Source organism: Canis lupus, chromosome 20, assembly GCF_011100685.1.
Source record: "Canis lupus familiaris isolate Mischka breed German Shepherd chromosome 20, alternate assembly UU_Cfam_GSD_1.0, whole genome shotgun sequence".
NCBI lineage: Eukaryota > Metazoa > Chordata > Mammalia > Carnivora > Canidae > Canis > Canis lupus.
The window spans coordinates 45,991,723-46,007,812 of record NC_049241.1 but is presented as its reverse complement, the minus strand read 5'-3'; the positions used below and the strand labels follow the sequence as shown (position 1 = coordinate 46,007,812).

The following is a 16,090-nucleotide window of genomic DNA, read 5'->3' as shown; positions in this document are numbered from 1 at the left end:
CTGGGAGCTGGGCCCTGGGGACAGAGATGAGCCTTCATGCCCTGGAGGAGGAACATTCTAATGCTCTCACTGCCACAGGAATAATGAAATTCAGAGTGAGTGGTCAATGCAGCCTCAGAGGTGGTGCAGGAAGTTGTGAAGACAGAATCAAGGATGACCAGTGCAAGCTTCAGGGCTTGGGGGATTCTGACAGGTTCCCTTGGAAGAGGTGGCAAGGTCCATTCAGGCTTTGATGGATATGGAGGTGTTAAATCAAACCAGGAAGAGGGAATTGCACGAACAGATCCCTGCACAGCTCTGCCCTTTATTGAGCATCCTTTGTGATGGGTGCTTTTATACCCATCTCTTTTATTCTGCCAACCAGCAGCAAGCAGCCCTGGTTCTTTTTTCAGTATGGAAACTGAAGCTCAGGCAGGTGGTGCCTCCAGAGATGGCTCCCTGGGCTTTCCCGAAAGATGAAGGATCATCAGTAACCTCAAATTGGCAAAGACCAAATTGCCAGAGTGTAACTTCTCAACTGCAGCACCATCGACATTGGGGCTGGACTTTTTTTTTTTTGCTGTGGAAGCTGTCCCACACATTACAGGCCATCAAGCAGCATCCCGAGTCTCCACCCCCTAGACACCAATAGAATACACCCCTTGAGTCGTGACCACCAAAAAATGTCTCCAGATGTGACTGTATGTCTCTTGGGGCATAAGAACCACTGCTCTGTAGTGAGATCTGGTCGTTGCCCAGGCTTACTTTTGCCTCAGTGGGTCTTTGGTGTTTGGTCAGTTCCCAGGGAACTGCTGCCAAGGGCAGGCATGGGGAAGAGCAGCTAGCAACTGAATACTGCCATCTGGTCAGTTCTTAATCTAGAGTTCTGATAAAAAAGAAGGCACCATCAGGAAGGGATTGAGGGGGAGTTAGCATGCCCCAAGAATGGGCAGCAGCGGAGGAACAAGAGGTGAACCAAGGCCGTCTTTGCTCACGGGAACAGCAAATGCCATTGTCTTTCTCTTTGTATTACGACTGACCTGAATTTCTACAGGAACCGTCCCTTGTCTCAGAACAAACTGTTGCTTTTCTTCCGAGATTAGAGGTATTAGATTCTCCTCTCGAGAGCTACTTTGGAGGTGGCCCCAGATCTGTGTGGCTCTTGAAGCCACATTATCTTCTCCTGTTCGCCCTCTTGGCCCCAGACACTGGCCGGTCCTCAAGCACAGACTGTGTAACTTTGGCTCTTCACGCGTCCTCCTCTGCTTGTTCCCCAACGAAGACATTGCTGTTTTAACTCCGTGAGAGGAAACAGCACGTTCTGGGGCCGCCCGACCCCTTCTGGACATTGCCCTCCCCCCACAACCAGTCCCCATCCACCAGCCCTTTGTGTGTCCAGCGTCCCCAACCCACTGTGCCAGGCAGCCCCTGCTCGGCCTCCCCGCGGAGCAAGACAGGCCCTTCTCTCTGCCCTCATCCGGGACGGACGGAGTAGCAGAACAAAGGGCTCTGTCTGAGCGCCACTGGGTCCCCGGCAGGCCCTGTCACTTCACCTCTTTTCAGTTTTGCCCAGAAAGGGCCTCAGAGATTAGGCATGTTTCAGAAACACAGCCGGTGAGCTTGGGTTCTACTCATTTCCTCGGCGAGACTTTCTGAGCCCATGCCCGATGATAAATAAAGTAGTGATTCAAAGGTTGGGCCTGTGGGTTAGTCGAAGCAATGAATAAGCTGTCCGGGTCTGACTCACTCGTTTATGTCCCAGCTCTGCCCTGCTTCACGGGCTTATGTGTAAGAAGGGAGCCAGCTACAGGCATTTCATTACTGTCACTGCTGAGTGTAGGAGTTTCCCAGGGCCACTGGGATAAAGAACCACAGACAGTGCAGCTCAAGCAACAGAAATTTATTGTCTCATGGATCTGGAGGCCAGAAGCCCAAGATTAAGGTGTTGGCAGGGTCAGTTTCTTCTGAGGGGAGCATCTTTTCCAAGGCCTCTCTCCTTGGTGTTTAGTTGGCCGTCTTCTCCCTGTGTCTCCGGACCGTCTTCTTCTGCGTGTGTCTGTGTCCAACTCTCCTCTTGTCAGGACCCTAGTCCTGTTGAATCCAGCCCACCCTAGTAACTTCATTTTAACTCCATCACCTCTTTAACGATCCTATTTCCAAATACAGTCACATTCCACGGTGCTGGGAGGTTAGACTTCAACATAATGAATTGGGACGTGGGGGTGGGTGGGAGCCACTTCAGCCCATAACACTGGGTAAGGGACAAACTTCATTTTTATTAACAAAGAAGTTTTGGATAAACCGTTGCACCAACAGAGTTTGCTTTGTTGAGTCTTACTCATTTAAATAAACATCTTAAGGGAGGTAGGCAAGTTGGCCACATCAACTTCGGAAGCATCCCGTTAGGAATCTTCCAGATCTCGCACATGTCCTTACATTTGGGGTGCCTAGAGAAAGGTGATGACCCAGCTGGGGGAGGGGGTTGGGGGAGAGGATCTCGTGGGCCTTTATAAGGGGTGTATTTAGAGCCAGGCCTAGGAGACTGTGCCTGCCTGGGGGCTGGCTAAGATCTGTAATCTGGCGTACGGAGGTCTCGGTCCCAATGTTGCCATGGTCATGGGAGGGGGATCTAAAAGAACCTTGTTAATAAACCAAAATGACTTTGGGACCAGCTGTTGCCTTAGGTGTATGGACAAAAGAAGTTTCTGGAAGATCTGAAAATCATTCAGTGAAAAGTGTTAACGAGGCAGGTGCAGAGAGCTGGCTTTCAGGGTTACTGCGAGAACAGAATGGCCCTTGCCTCTTTGCCTGGAGTGCAGATGTCAGGAGTTGTGCCCACAGAGAGGCACGCAGCGCCAGGCGAGCTTGTGACCAATCAGGGCTTGTTGGTGGAGGAAAAGACACACGAGAGCTCTCCCAGCAAGCCCTGGTAAAGGTCATCTCCCTCAAAGGCTAATGCCACTGCATTAGTGGAGTGAATGCTACTCTCACAAGTGGAGTCTGAGTAGTATATCTGCGACAGGCCTGCTGGGGCTTTGCCCCAAATCTTCCCACTTGTTTCTCTGAGCATCTCCATCCCGTCCTAGAATGGGAGGAAAGGAGGGTCATGAGGGGTGATATTTGAAATGTTGCTTCTCCGGTCCCTGGGACGCCCCTGGGCCTTTTATTTCCTGGCAAGCAGGGTCTCTCACCACAGCTTGTGAAGAAGATCGCTGGGGTCCTCAACTGTCATGTGGAGCTGTTTATCAAGTGCTAGTGAGAGAGCAGGAGTCCCAAAGAAAGTGCCAGAGCTAAGCCCAGCCCATAGACCCTCAAAGAGCCAGTCTCTCCCCTTGGCGGTCCCATAGGAGTCTGCCTGCTGGCTTCTCAGGGAGCAGAGATGAAGATGGAAAAGCTCTTGCTCCCTCATTCTAAATGTTACACAGTCAGGTGAACTTGGGCTTGGAATCTTGCTGATGTCTCCTGTGTCTGGGAGGCCCTGGGGACACCCTCGAGTGTGTAAATGTCGCTTTTTTATTTATTTAAATCACAGATTGTCACCCTCAGCATTGGTGATGCCTGGGCCTGGGTCATCCTCTGTGATGGGGGTTGCCCTGTGTGTTGCAGTGCATTGAACAGCATTCCTGGTCTCCACCCACTAGATGCCAGGTGCCCTCCGCCCCCCCCCCAGTAGTGATAAGCCCAAAATGTCTCCAGATATCTCTTAAGTGTCCCCTTAGAGAAGAGTCAACCCTAGATTGAGAACTACTGATTTAGGGGTTCTGTGGGACCTAAGAGACTTTGTGTTCTATCATTATGTGGCTTGACTGAGATCCTAGGATGCCGCGCACACACATGTAAATGCACCACAAGTGGGGAGGGAGAGAGGAGATAATCCACAGATGCTGAGAGGGGTCACCCTGTTTTGTACCATTTAACTCATCTGGACTTTATTCTGATGTGTTTATAAATTAGGGACCTAAATAAAAAAATTTTTTTTCCAAATAATTAACCCAGTGTTTCTCGAATCTCAGCACTGCCAACATCTAGGGCCAGATCATTTTCTGTAAGGGGAACTATTCTCTGGGATAGGATACTGAGCAGCATTCCAGGTCTCTACATACCCAGATGAAAGTAGCTCCCCTTCCCCTAGTCAGAACAATTAAAACTGTCTCTAGTCATTGCCAGGTGTCCCCTGGGGCCACAGTTGGCCTGGGAGAGAAGGCGGGTATGAAAGAATGCTAAGCTCTAAGGCAAGAAGAGCTGGCTGAGACACTGTGTCAAGCCTGTGGCTGGCCCACGGGGACACCCCTGCCTCTGTGATGATGTCTGGATAGGCTGGAAGGGGAACCAGTTGGTGGCCGTCACCAAAGATGTTGTCAAGACAAAACCCTGGGCCGTGGACTGCCTGGGAGATCTCACTGGGTCCAAACATGGAACCAGATCATTATGGCAGAAACCAGGCCAGAGGGTAGGGTTTGTGGCCAGGAGGAGCCCTTCCTCAGGAGAAGACGGTGAGGCCCAGGATCACAGGTGGAGGAGAGGAGAGGACTCTGGGGGCTGAGTACCCCACCCTGTACCCAGAAGCGTTGGGAGGACAGAGTGCAGCCCATGACACAGGCAGTTCAATGGGAACGAAAAATGAGGATAGGCTCTATGGTCTCATTGGTGACTAAAGGACCCAGGTCTTTAGTGGGGTGGGAACATTCTAAGGTGGACGTGGTGGTGACAGCCCACATCTGTGACCACGGCACAGACCGGCTGCTGCCTAGTGCAGCGCGAACGTGGAAGCTGTGTGGTATGTGGATTCTACCTCAGTAAGTCCGAGTAAAAGGAAGGAAGAGTCTTATCAGACCAAAATGCCATCTTGACGTTAAAACCAGTGGGCCAAGGGGCCCCTGGGGGAGGTGAAGGGGATGTTGTTAAGGAAACCAGAATTAAGGGAGGCCCCCCTCTGGGAGGCGATGTGGATTTTGAGGTGATAACAGCTCATCTGCAGAGAGCCCAGGAATGGCCAAGGGAGGAGCTGCTTTGTTCCAGGTTCCGGCTATGAAGCAGGACTTGCTCCCCAAGCCGGGTGTCCCATGGACCCAAGTGGCCGACCCATGCTGGGCACTTAAGGAGTGGGTCCTCTCTGTCCCTTGTGGCCAGGCTGACACAGAAGCCTCCTTGGGGCCCCTCTAGAGGCCCATGAGGATCCACAACACCTTTAAAAACAGAATGGAGCTCCGGGGAACCCTTCCCTCATTTTCTAGGGGCCACTCAGCCAAGGTCTCAAGCAGGGCTTTTGTGTGCCGTCACTGTGGCCACCTGCAGTAGGTTCTCAAGGTGACTTTCCACCTGGGCATGATGACAGATGGGCTGTGTGATTTGGAAAGGGGTTCCCAAAGGGCTCTCTTCTGCCCATCTAGGCCCTCTTCGCTGGGAGACTTCTGAGTCTCCATTTAGGGAGCTTACCAGTCACCGGGGAAGGACCGGAAGCATAGGTCCCCACAAGGCCTTGCGAGTTTGCTTTGCCCCTGTAACCAGAACCATCCTATGTCCCACTGGCCTGAACACATCAGTCCCCTCCCTCCCTGTCCCAGACCCCTGCTGGAGCCGTGAACCAGCAGCCCTCCCCTCCCCCACCGTGGTCCACCTGCCTCACACACAGCCTGGTTGACCCCTTCCAGATGTCACTCTCGTCCTGGTTCTCACTGCTTCCAACCAGCCCAGCTCCCCATCATACTTGCATGAAAATTGAAACTCCATCCCACGTTCACAAGGCCCCCGCGGGATCTGACCTTCCTGACCTTGGCCCCTCCCCCTCCAGCCTCAGCCCTGCTGGCCACACTGGTCCCCTTGTTCTGAGGCCAGCTCCAGCTGCCCCTGCCCTTGGCGCTTGCCGCCCTCGCCTAGGCGGCCCTCCTCAAGAGCTCGGCCCGTCTGGCCCTTCTCACTGCACAGGCCTCAGCAATGGGCCCCTCGAACACTTCCCTGCCTCCTGGATCATCCAGGTCGGTTTCTGTCTCCATGGCAGCACTGCTGACGTTGGGGGCTGGATCATTCTCCATGGTGGGAGCCACCCTGTACGCTGTAGGGTGTCGAGCAGCATCCTCGGCTTCCACCCTCCAGAAGCTAGTGGTGGTACCTCCCCACTTCCCCAGCAGTGACCAGAATGTCTCCAGCCATAGGCAGGTGTCCACCGGGCAGTGCAGATGTGCCCTCGGGTGAGAACCACTAGTCGGATACTTTGCCAGATTTTTCTTTACACAAGTGCTGTGTCACTGTTGAAAATACCTCTCTGCTCATGGAGGGAGGTTTGGTTGCTCATGGTTGGTTTGTCATCGGGTTCCCTCAAAGCCAGACCCCTTTGGCCTCCTTCACTTCTACATACCCACACCCCTAGGCCTAGCGTGGGGTGTGCACTGGAGAAATATTTGTTGACCAGAGAGGCATTGAAAGAAGACAGCCTGTTCTGTTTCAGAGGAGGTAGGGGAGGTAGTCACAGACCCCAGGGAGAAAGATCAGCCTCTAGGCCTCCGAGAGCAGCTGAACAAATGGAACGTGCTGCCCCAGTACATACCTGAGGGAGGGGCTTTCTCTAGGGCTCAGACCTGTTGGGCCAGACTGAAAGGTTTGGAGGAAAGGACTTGGGGTGGGGGGCAGTCATGCTGGGGTGTTTGGGATGGGCTTCTCGGGGATATTCAAATAAAGCAGGAGAAAGGCAGTGGTCCTTCTCAATTGAGGCCTTGCTCAGAGCATCTGGTATCTTCAGCTCTGGACACCTGGATTAGCATCCTGGGGCTGCCATAAATGACTACCATAAACTCAGTGGCTTAAACTGTAGAAATTTATTCTCTCAAAGTTCTGGAGGCCAGAAGTCCAGAGAATCAAGGTAGCAATGGGGACTTGTTCCCTCCAAAGGATCCGGGGGTGGGAAGGGGTCCTTCCTTGCCTCTTCCAGCTTCTGGGGGCTCCAGGCGTTCCTCGGCTTGTGGCCACATCGCCCCAAGGTGAATGTTAAATTGCCCTCTAGCTCTGACCTGCCAAGCCTGAGAAACATGCTTAGCTTGTGGCTGTTTCTCAGCGTGTCCATCTTTACGATTCGTTTCACGTGATCGTTTCTTCTTAAAAAGTCTCCCCAGGCTCAAGGAAGCATGCATTGGAAAGTGGAAACGCGCAGAATCTTAAGTGGCGCTTCCTACATGATTCTGCTGTAATGCTGGCCTTCTCCTTTTAGCTTGAGAATGATTTCATCTGATAAACATGTGGCTTCAAATTATGGCCTTATATATTTTTTTTTTTTTTTTTTTTTTTTTTTTTTTTTTAAAATTTCTTTTTTTAATTTTTTTTTTCGTTTATTTATGATAGTCACACACAGAGAGAGAGAGAGGCAGAGACATAGGCAGAGGGAGAAGCAGGCTCCATGCACCGGGAGCCTGATGTGGGATTCGATCCCGGGTCTCCAGGATCGCGCCCTGGGCCAAAGGCAGGCGCTAAACCGCTGCGCCACCCAGGGATCCCTATGGCCTTATATAAACGAAGCAGCTACACTACATTTTCTGGAGGCCCTGTCCGCCTTATTTTCCAGTAAATTCCGAATTATTCACCAGGCCGATAGGCAAAACCTTGCGTTTTTGAGCATAGGGCCTTGACCAGGCCTTGAGAGCAGCTCAGTCACATTTGTCTACTTACCCCCAGGGCTTAATTTTTGGTTGTGTTGTATGTATGTCCTCCCCCACCCCCCACTTTGTCTGCCCCTCCCTTCTCCAAGAACATAGGAGAAAAGCCCTGAATTTTCAAAGTGCAGAAAGTATATAAGTGTGGTGTCTGCAAAAGCTTTTAATTTTCCAGGGTTTAGGTCTTTCAGCAGGAATTTCTCTGACTATGGTAAAACGCACATAAGAATTAGCGTTAGTAACATCGAGTGGATTCACAAGGTTGTACAAACCCCACCTCTATCTAGTTGTGGAATCGTTCCATCCCCCAAAATGAAACAGCATCACCATGAGCAGACCTCCCCCAGCCCCTGGTAACTACTCATCTGGTTTCTATCCCTGCATGTTCTGGACGTTTCACATCCACAGAATCATATCCTGTGTGGCCATTTGCGTCTGGCTTCTCTCACTCGGCTCAGTGTTTTCAGAGTCCACTCACGTTGTAGTGGATGTCAGGCTTTGTTCCTTTTTATGGCTGAGTAATACTCCAGTGTATGGAGAGACCACATTTTATTTATGTGGGCATCCTCTGATGGGCATTTTGTTTCTGCCTCTTGGCTCTTTCAGTGGGCAGTTTTAGAGCCGGCCAGCTTGGTTTCCATTTGGTGACGAGGGCATAGTTCAATTCACCCATGAAGTTCTGGGTGGATAGATCCCGTCAGTCTGGAAATGGGTTTTGCTTCCTCTTCACACACTATGAGTGCTTCAGTGAGCATCACTGGTGGGAGGGTAGAACAGTGTTATGGTTCAGGGGAAGGATGAAGACACAGGTTTTCGGGACCTGCCGCCCCCAGCACAGCTGCAACCTGCCTGTGGTCACCAGTTGGCCGAGCTGTTCCCCGTCCAGGGACCTGCCAACCCCTAGTTCCTCAGCCCCAAACCTACTTCCTTTCACTCTGGGCACAGCATGGGGATTCTTGGGGCCTAAGTTTCATATCCACTTGTGACCAGGGCCTTGAAGACACAGTGTGACCAACTTCCAAGTCTCAGGCTCCATTAAGACTCAACGAGAAAGGCATACTTGGAAGCCAGAGAAAACAGCCTGGTACCTCCAAGAGAGATGTCACTGTTGAAGAACGTCCCCTGAAGCTGTGATAATTAGCAGTATGGCACCACACAGGCACCAACAGCCCAGAAGCAGACCCACTGTGTAAAATAACATAATATACTGTATTTAACAAACTGAGCAGACTCCCCGATCAGGAGAGGGGAGAAGAGTCTTTAATGAAAGAGATCATCTGGATCCCCATTTTACCTCCCACACTCTACTGGGTTGACTGGCGTCTTCTCCAAATTCATGTCTGCCTAGAACCTCAGAATGTGACCTTGGAGATATGATAAGTGAAAGATCTCAAAATGAACTTATCCTGAATCTTGTAACTGGTGTCTTGTAAGGAGACACAGAAACAGAAAAGGACACTCTGTGATGATGGACGAAGAGGTTGGAGTGACACATTTACAAGCCAAGGAACACAGGGTTGCCAGAAGCTGGGGGATGCATGGGACAGATTCTCTCTAAGAACCTTCAGAAGGAGCCAGTCCTGCCTGCCAACACCTTGATTTTGGACTCATCCAGAAATGTGAGACAACAAATTTCTGTTGTTTTAAGCCACCTAGTTTATAGTACTTAATTACAGTGGTCTTAGGAAACTTCCTATACCACCAAAATAATTTCCAGATGGTTAAGAGTTTAAATGTAAAAGAATAAATGCAGGGAAGCAGAGGGATGCAAACCAAAAGTATTAGCTCCATGTTCATCAGACCTGGGAGAGGAATGAGCAGCAGACATGAAAGACATCACCCATGGATCCAACTGCCTGGAAAATCCAGTATTTGTATCCAAAACTACTGTAAGTAAAAGCAAATTGCCCTTAACCCTGACAAACCATTAATACCCTTCCTATACAAAGAGCTGTTCCAAAACCATAAGCAGAAGGGAAAAAATGGGCAAAGGACACGAACAACTTAACAGAAACAGAAAAATCATTGCTTGAGACACTCAACCTTTTTAAAAGCCCCACCTGACAGTCAAAGGAATGTAAATGACAAGATGCTCTTTTGTGCCCACTAATGGCTGTGGGTTGAGAAAAATATTGACGCTTGGTGCCAGTGAGGAAGCTGGGAGGCAGGTACTCTAATACCACTCCAGACGGACCCCTCACTTGCGCGGGTCTCTCAGGAAGACACTTTGGCAGAATGGATGGGGATAGGGGAAGCTTCACAGTGAGAATGCAGAGGGAATCGATCAGCCCAGTGTTGTAGTGGAAATGCTGCCACCTGTGGAACCAGGGAACTCTGGGTCTCTGCTTCTGCTGTCGGGGACCGACCATGCCCTGTGAGATTTTGCATTGAAAGTAGGGCTGTCCTGGAGCTGGTGGAGGGGCTCAAGGGGCATTCTGACCTGAGGGAACAAGAACATCACCCCAGGGAAGCAGCAGGGTGGGGTGGGCCCCTCATCTGGGGTGCGAATGAGGGAAAAGGAAGGAGGGGTGCCTTGGAGTAGGTGGGTGGCCAACCCTCCAGGCCTGTGGTAAAGGCCTGGGAGGTGTCTCACAGGGATACAGCCCAGTCCAGAAGGACTAGGCTTTCTCCAATGGGTCAGGGGCTTTGGACAGCTTCTTTCTCATTGGCCTGGAGAAGCCTGCAAGGTCTGATCTTTGATCCCTGGCCTGGTTGGGGAGTGCCTGGAGCATTTCCAGTGAGTCAGCATAAAAACCAAGAGATAGCCATGCTTAATCGGGGCCAATGGCCAGGGACTCTTGTGGGCTGGCCATGGGGTGCCCTTGAGGGGCTCTGTGCTGGGACATATGTGTCTAGAGCAGTGCTTCCAGGGGCTCCCCTGCAGCAGCCCAGAGAATAGAGGCAAGGGGTTCTACCTGGGGCCCTCCTCATTGGCTAGTAAGAAGAGAGGGCAGCTCTGGGGACACAGCAATCAGGATGTGGTCAGGGAGGATGTGGGAGGGGGAGCAGGGAACCAGCCTTCTGGGTATTTGGGGCTGGGAGAGGTAGCTGCAGTAGGCTGGAGGTGGAGTGTGGCCCCTGGGAGTGTACAGAAGAGTGGATAGGCCTCGGCAGAGTCTTGGGGCAGGGGGGAGGTCCTTGCATAAGAGCAGTTCCAGGTGATGCCTCCATCCCAAGGACTGCAGAGCAAGTGAGCAGAACCAGGAAAGGCCAGTGGTAGCAGATGTGACTGGTGAGAGCTTGGTGGCAGCTTTGGGGAGAGGCATAGTGGTTTTTATGGTGTGTGGGGGGGAGATTGGATTGATGGGCAAGTGGGAGTGGGAAGGGCTGGCTCCAAATCATATGGAAGGGAGGAGGGAACCAGGCTTTACCATAGACTGGAAAAGGGTTTATTAGTGTCTTTGGCTTTAAATCACACAAACTCTTTTTTTTTTTTTAAGATTTTATTTATTTATTCACGAGAGACACACAGAGAAGGCAGAGACATAGGCAGAAGGAGAAGTAGGCTCCCCACAGGGAGCCTGATGTAGGGCTTGATCCCAGGACCCTAGGATCATGACCCGAGCCAAAGGCAGGTGCTCAACCACTGGGCCACCCAGGTGCCCCCATGTGAACTTTTTCAGTGGGAGGATCCTCCTTCAGATGAACCATTCAGGCAGCAGGGAAAGGAGAGTGTGGCACCCTGGGGAGAATGGCCAAGTAGAGGACAGGGAGAGCCCCGAGACAGATCCGAGGCAGATGAATTTCCCAGGATACAGAGGTGGTAGATGTAGTGGACCCTCTGGGTACTCCTGCAGGGGACCCCAAATGCTGTCCATCCTACCCGCCCCTGCTCTTTGGTTATCCCCCCTCCTCACAGCCCTGGTGGTCAGCAGTCACTCTGAGCCAGTCTTTTCTCCTTCTTCCTGGCCTGGGGGATGGGGCATGCATCAGCTGGTCCTATGACTGCCCACATGGCCCCTAGTCTGTGAGCACGGGAAGGTGGGGGAAGTCTCTGGAGCCCGGAACAAGATCACATTGGTGGGCTCTGATGGCTTCTCACTCAGGTCAGTGTCTCCTGGGAGGAGGAAGCAGGCACGGCTGTGTGACCTTTCTACTACCCACATTCCTGCATTTGGATGTGAGAGTCCAGAACCCCGAGTCCATGAGCCGGATTTCACCTCCAGAAGTTGGGGTGCACTACAAGTGCACCGTCACACGTGTCTCTACAAGTGCAAGTCACAGAAGGGGCCGGCTCTGCCTGGAGCCCCAGCTCTGTGCATGCGTGTGTGTACATATTCGTATTAAAGTGCTGCGTGTCCCTGTTTGTGCACATGCATGTGTTCTGTGAGTACGCACACGTGTGTGTGTTTGTATGAAACTGCATGTACATGCATCCTGGTTTGTGCATGTGCTTTAGGATAAGTGTGTGTGCGCACGCGCATGAGTGGGTGTATTCATATAAAAGCGTACATGTTCACATGTGTCCGTGTCTGCACGTGTTGAGTGCCCATGAGCCACGTGTGTGCATTTGTGTGGCTATGATGAAGTTGCATATCTATAGTTTGGGTTCTTGCATTCCTCACCTGGCTTGGAAGCAACTAAACTACCCACCTTCCACACCGTGTGGTGTGTCCATGAAAGTTCAGTGATCATCTCCAGTTATGTCAGGGCACAGCCAGGTGGATGGCATCACCTGGAATCTCTGAACACCTGACACAGCTTCCCAATGGTTTCTTCGCTGTGGTGTCCAGGGAACTCAATCCCTGGGCTCAAGGGTTGGATATTTTGAGAAGAGAGCAAGGAGTCTTAAAAAGATGTTCAGGGGGATTCCTGGGTGGCTCAGTGGTTTGGCGCCTGCCTTTGGCCAAGGGCGCCATCCTGGAGTTCTGGGATTGAGTCCCGCATTAGGCTCCCGGCATGGAGCCTGCTTCTCCCTCTGCCTGTGTCTCTACCTCTATCTCTCTATGTCTATCATGAATGAATGAATGAATGAATGAATGAATGAATGAATGAATAAATAAATAAATAAATAAATAAATAAATAAATAAATAAATAAATCTTTTAAAAAAATAAAAAGATATTCACCTGGGGGACCGGGTGGTTTCATGATCCACTTAATTTTTTTAAAAAGCTTTATTAATTGTCACTGAAACATTATAAACACTTCTTTCAAGTGTGTGATTTGTAGCACATGCAAACACTCGTGAACCCACGACTGAGATAGTAAATACATTTGTCACTGGAAAAGTCTCCCCCGGCTCCTTTGTCAGCCCAAGCGGCCATTATCAACTTTCTGTCTCCATATGCTGCATTTTCAAGGATTACATATAAATGCAATCATACACTGTATACTCTTTTTGAAACTCTTTTGAGCTCAAGGCCACCTGGCTGGGTTGGGTTAGAAGAGCATACAACTTGATTTTGGGATCATGAGTTTGAGTCCCACAGTGGGCGTAGAGATTATTTAAACGTAAGTAAATAAACTTAAAACTTTACTGAGGTGAAATTCACACAACGCAGAATTCATCATTTTAAAGTATGCAATTCAGTGATGGTTTGTACATTGTCAGTGTTGTACAACCTCTACCTCTATGAAGCCACAGAATAATGTTATCCTCTACAGGGAACCCCCATCGCTGTTAGCAGTCACTTCCTATTACCTCCACCCCCTCCCCCAGCCATTGGCAACCACGATCTGCTTTTGTCTCTATGGATTTGCTTGTTCTGGACATTTCATTTAAGTGGGATCCTACACCATGTGGCCTTTTGTGTCTGGCTGCTTTTATACAACACAATGTTTTTGGGGTTCATCCATATCGTAGTGTATATCAGAGCTTGGTTCCTTTTTATGGCTGAGTAATATTCCATTGCATGGAAGGACCACAGTCTTCATCAGCTGATGGATACTTAGGTTGTTTCCACCTTTTGGCTGTTGTGAATTGTGCTGCTGTGAATGTGCATGTACAAGGATTTCTTTTTTTTTTATTTTTTTATTTTTTAATTTTTATTTATTCATGATAGGCACACAGTGAGAGAGAGAGAGGCAGAGACACAGGCAGAGGGAGAAGCAGGCTCCATGCACTGGGAGCCTGACGTGGGACTCGATCCTGGATCTCCAGGATCGCACCCTGGGCCAAAGGCAGGCACCAAACCGCTGCGCCACCCAGGGATCCCCAAGGATTTCTTTAAACACCTATTTTCACTTCTTTTAGGTCTATACCTAGAAATGGAATTGCTGTACCCCCCCCCTTTTTTTTTTTTTTTGTCTTTCACTCAGCACACAGATTCTGAGATTGTTGTGTTGTTCCATACTGTTGCAAGGATCAGAGATTGCTCCCCTCTCCTGGCTGAGCAGTGTTCCATTGTGTGGCCAGTTTGTTCATCCATTTGCAGATTGATACACATTTGAGTTGTTTCCAGCCTGGAGCTCTTAGAAACAAATGCCATAGAACATTTGTGTACAGTCCCCTATAGGGACATCTGCTTCATTTTTCTTGAGTAATTCCTAGGAGGGGAACTGCTGGATCATGTGCTAGTTGTATAACTTCTAAAGAAATTGCCAGTCATGTCCAAAGTATATGAGCCATGTAATCTAATACTGTTCATGTGTCGTATCCTATGGCTGTTTGAAGACATTTAGCAACATTCATATCTGTTTATCTGCTAATCCTGCTTAAATGAATCAATGCCAAGGAAATGGTCAGAGCAGTGCATAAAGATGTGTGTCCACAAAATCAGAAACCAACTGCCCATCTATAGCAAAAGGATCACATGCTTTACAATTTCTCTGTGTATAGTGACATGCTGAGAAGACATTAAAAATCATGTTTCAGTATGTATTTTATGACATGGGGAAACATTCAGAAGTGCCAACATATCACATAACAATCCAAGTTTCAGTTATATATATATATATATATATATATATATATATATATATATATATATATATATAACATATGTTAAACTAGAAGAAAATACCCCAAAATTACTTGATTTAGGAGAAAGTTTAAAAAAATAAATATTCCCACTTCCCCCGACCTTCCTACCTGTTGCCGCTACCTACAGCTGGCCACATGAACTTTTAATAACAGCTTTATAATGTGTAGTTGTGTTTAGCCTCGCCCTCCGCTGTCCTCCTAATTCTGCTGTAGGACTTGGTCTCCCAGAGTCCAAATCACCTCAGCCTCTATCTGGCAGCTCCTCACACTCCTGGTGCTGTCTACAAGCATGTCTAGTCAGCAAACTTTTTCTTTCCTTGTTTTTCTTTTCTTCAGCAAACTTTTTCTGTAAAGGATTGGAAAATAAGTACATTTGGCTTTTCTAGGCCTTTAGGTTACAGTCTGTCATAACTGTTCAGATATGGTGTTAAAACAAGCAACCAGGGATGATATGTAAATGAATGGGCTACACACCAATAAAACTTTATTTACAAAAACAAGGAGTGGGCCTTATGTACCCTTTTCCTACCTTTTACCTTCCTGTTGAACGAACTTCTCTTCACCCTTCAGAACTCCTCTTAGATGTTGGCCACTCTCCTAAAGCATTCTGTGGCTCTCAAGGGGAATAACTTCTTCATTTACGTGGTTGATACACTTTCACATTTGTTTGCATATCAGCTACTCCTGCTCGGCTTTGAACCAAAGTCTGGTTCATCTTTGTATCCTCAGCTGTGCTTAGGTGGCACCCACTGAGCCCATACAGGACCCACACTGCGTTTGTGTCTCTTACTCCAAGACACAAAATGAACTGCTGGCAGCATTGGCTTCATTTTCTCTTTTTCCTGCAATGTCTTAAGAAGCAAATGCTTTTTTTTTCAAATAAACTTTTTATTTCAGAGTCATTTTAGATCTACAGAAAAATTGTAAAGACAGCATAGAGTCTCCTGTACCCTTACCGTAGCTTCCTCAAATCCTTTATTTTTTTAAGCTTTTATTTATTTACTCATAAGAGACAGAGAGAGAGAGAGAGTGAGAACGAGAGAGAGAGAGAGAAGCAGACTCCCTGCAGGGAGCCCAATGCGGAACTCAATCCCAACCACTGAGCCATTCAGATGCCCCTGGCTTCCCCAAATCTTACGTTATCTTACAAACATCTTACGTTATAGGACCATGTTTGTACAACTAAAAGATGGACATTGGTACACTGCTGTGAATCAATCTCCTGATGTTATGTGGATGTCACCAGTTCTTCCATTCATGACCTCTCTCTGGTCGAGATTCTGTCCAAGGAGCCCCATTGTATTTAGTCACCATGCCTTTTCAGTCTCCTGTCTGGATGGTTCCTCAGTCTGTCTGTGTTGTTTAAGACCTTGGCAGTCTCAGGACACCTGGGTGGCTCAGTGGTAGAGCATCTGCCTTCGGCTTAGGTCATGATCCTGGGGTCCTGGGATCAGATCAAGTCCTGTATCAGGCTCTCTTCAGGGAGCCTGCTTCTCCCTCTGCCTGTGTCTCTGCCTCTCTCTCTGTCTCTCATGAATTAATAAATA

The 16,090-nt window shown here is 49.2% G+C and overlaps 1 protein-coding gene across 6 annotated transcripts in view; it reads left to right on the top strand.

Annotated features, from left to right (window-relative positions):
* The window catches only part of MYO9B (myosin IXB), an 89,455-nt gene that overhangs the window by 2,350 nt on the left and 71,015 nt on the right, over nucleotides 1–16,090 (top strand). The gene's annotated exons all lie outside the window — the stretch shown is intronic.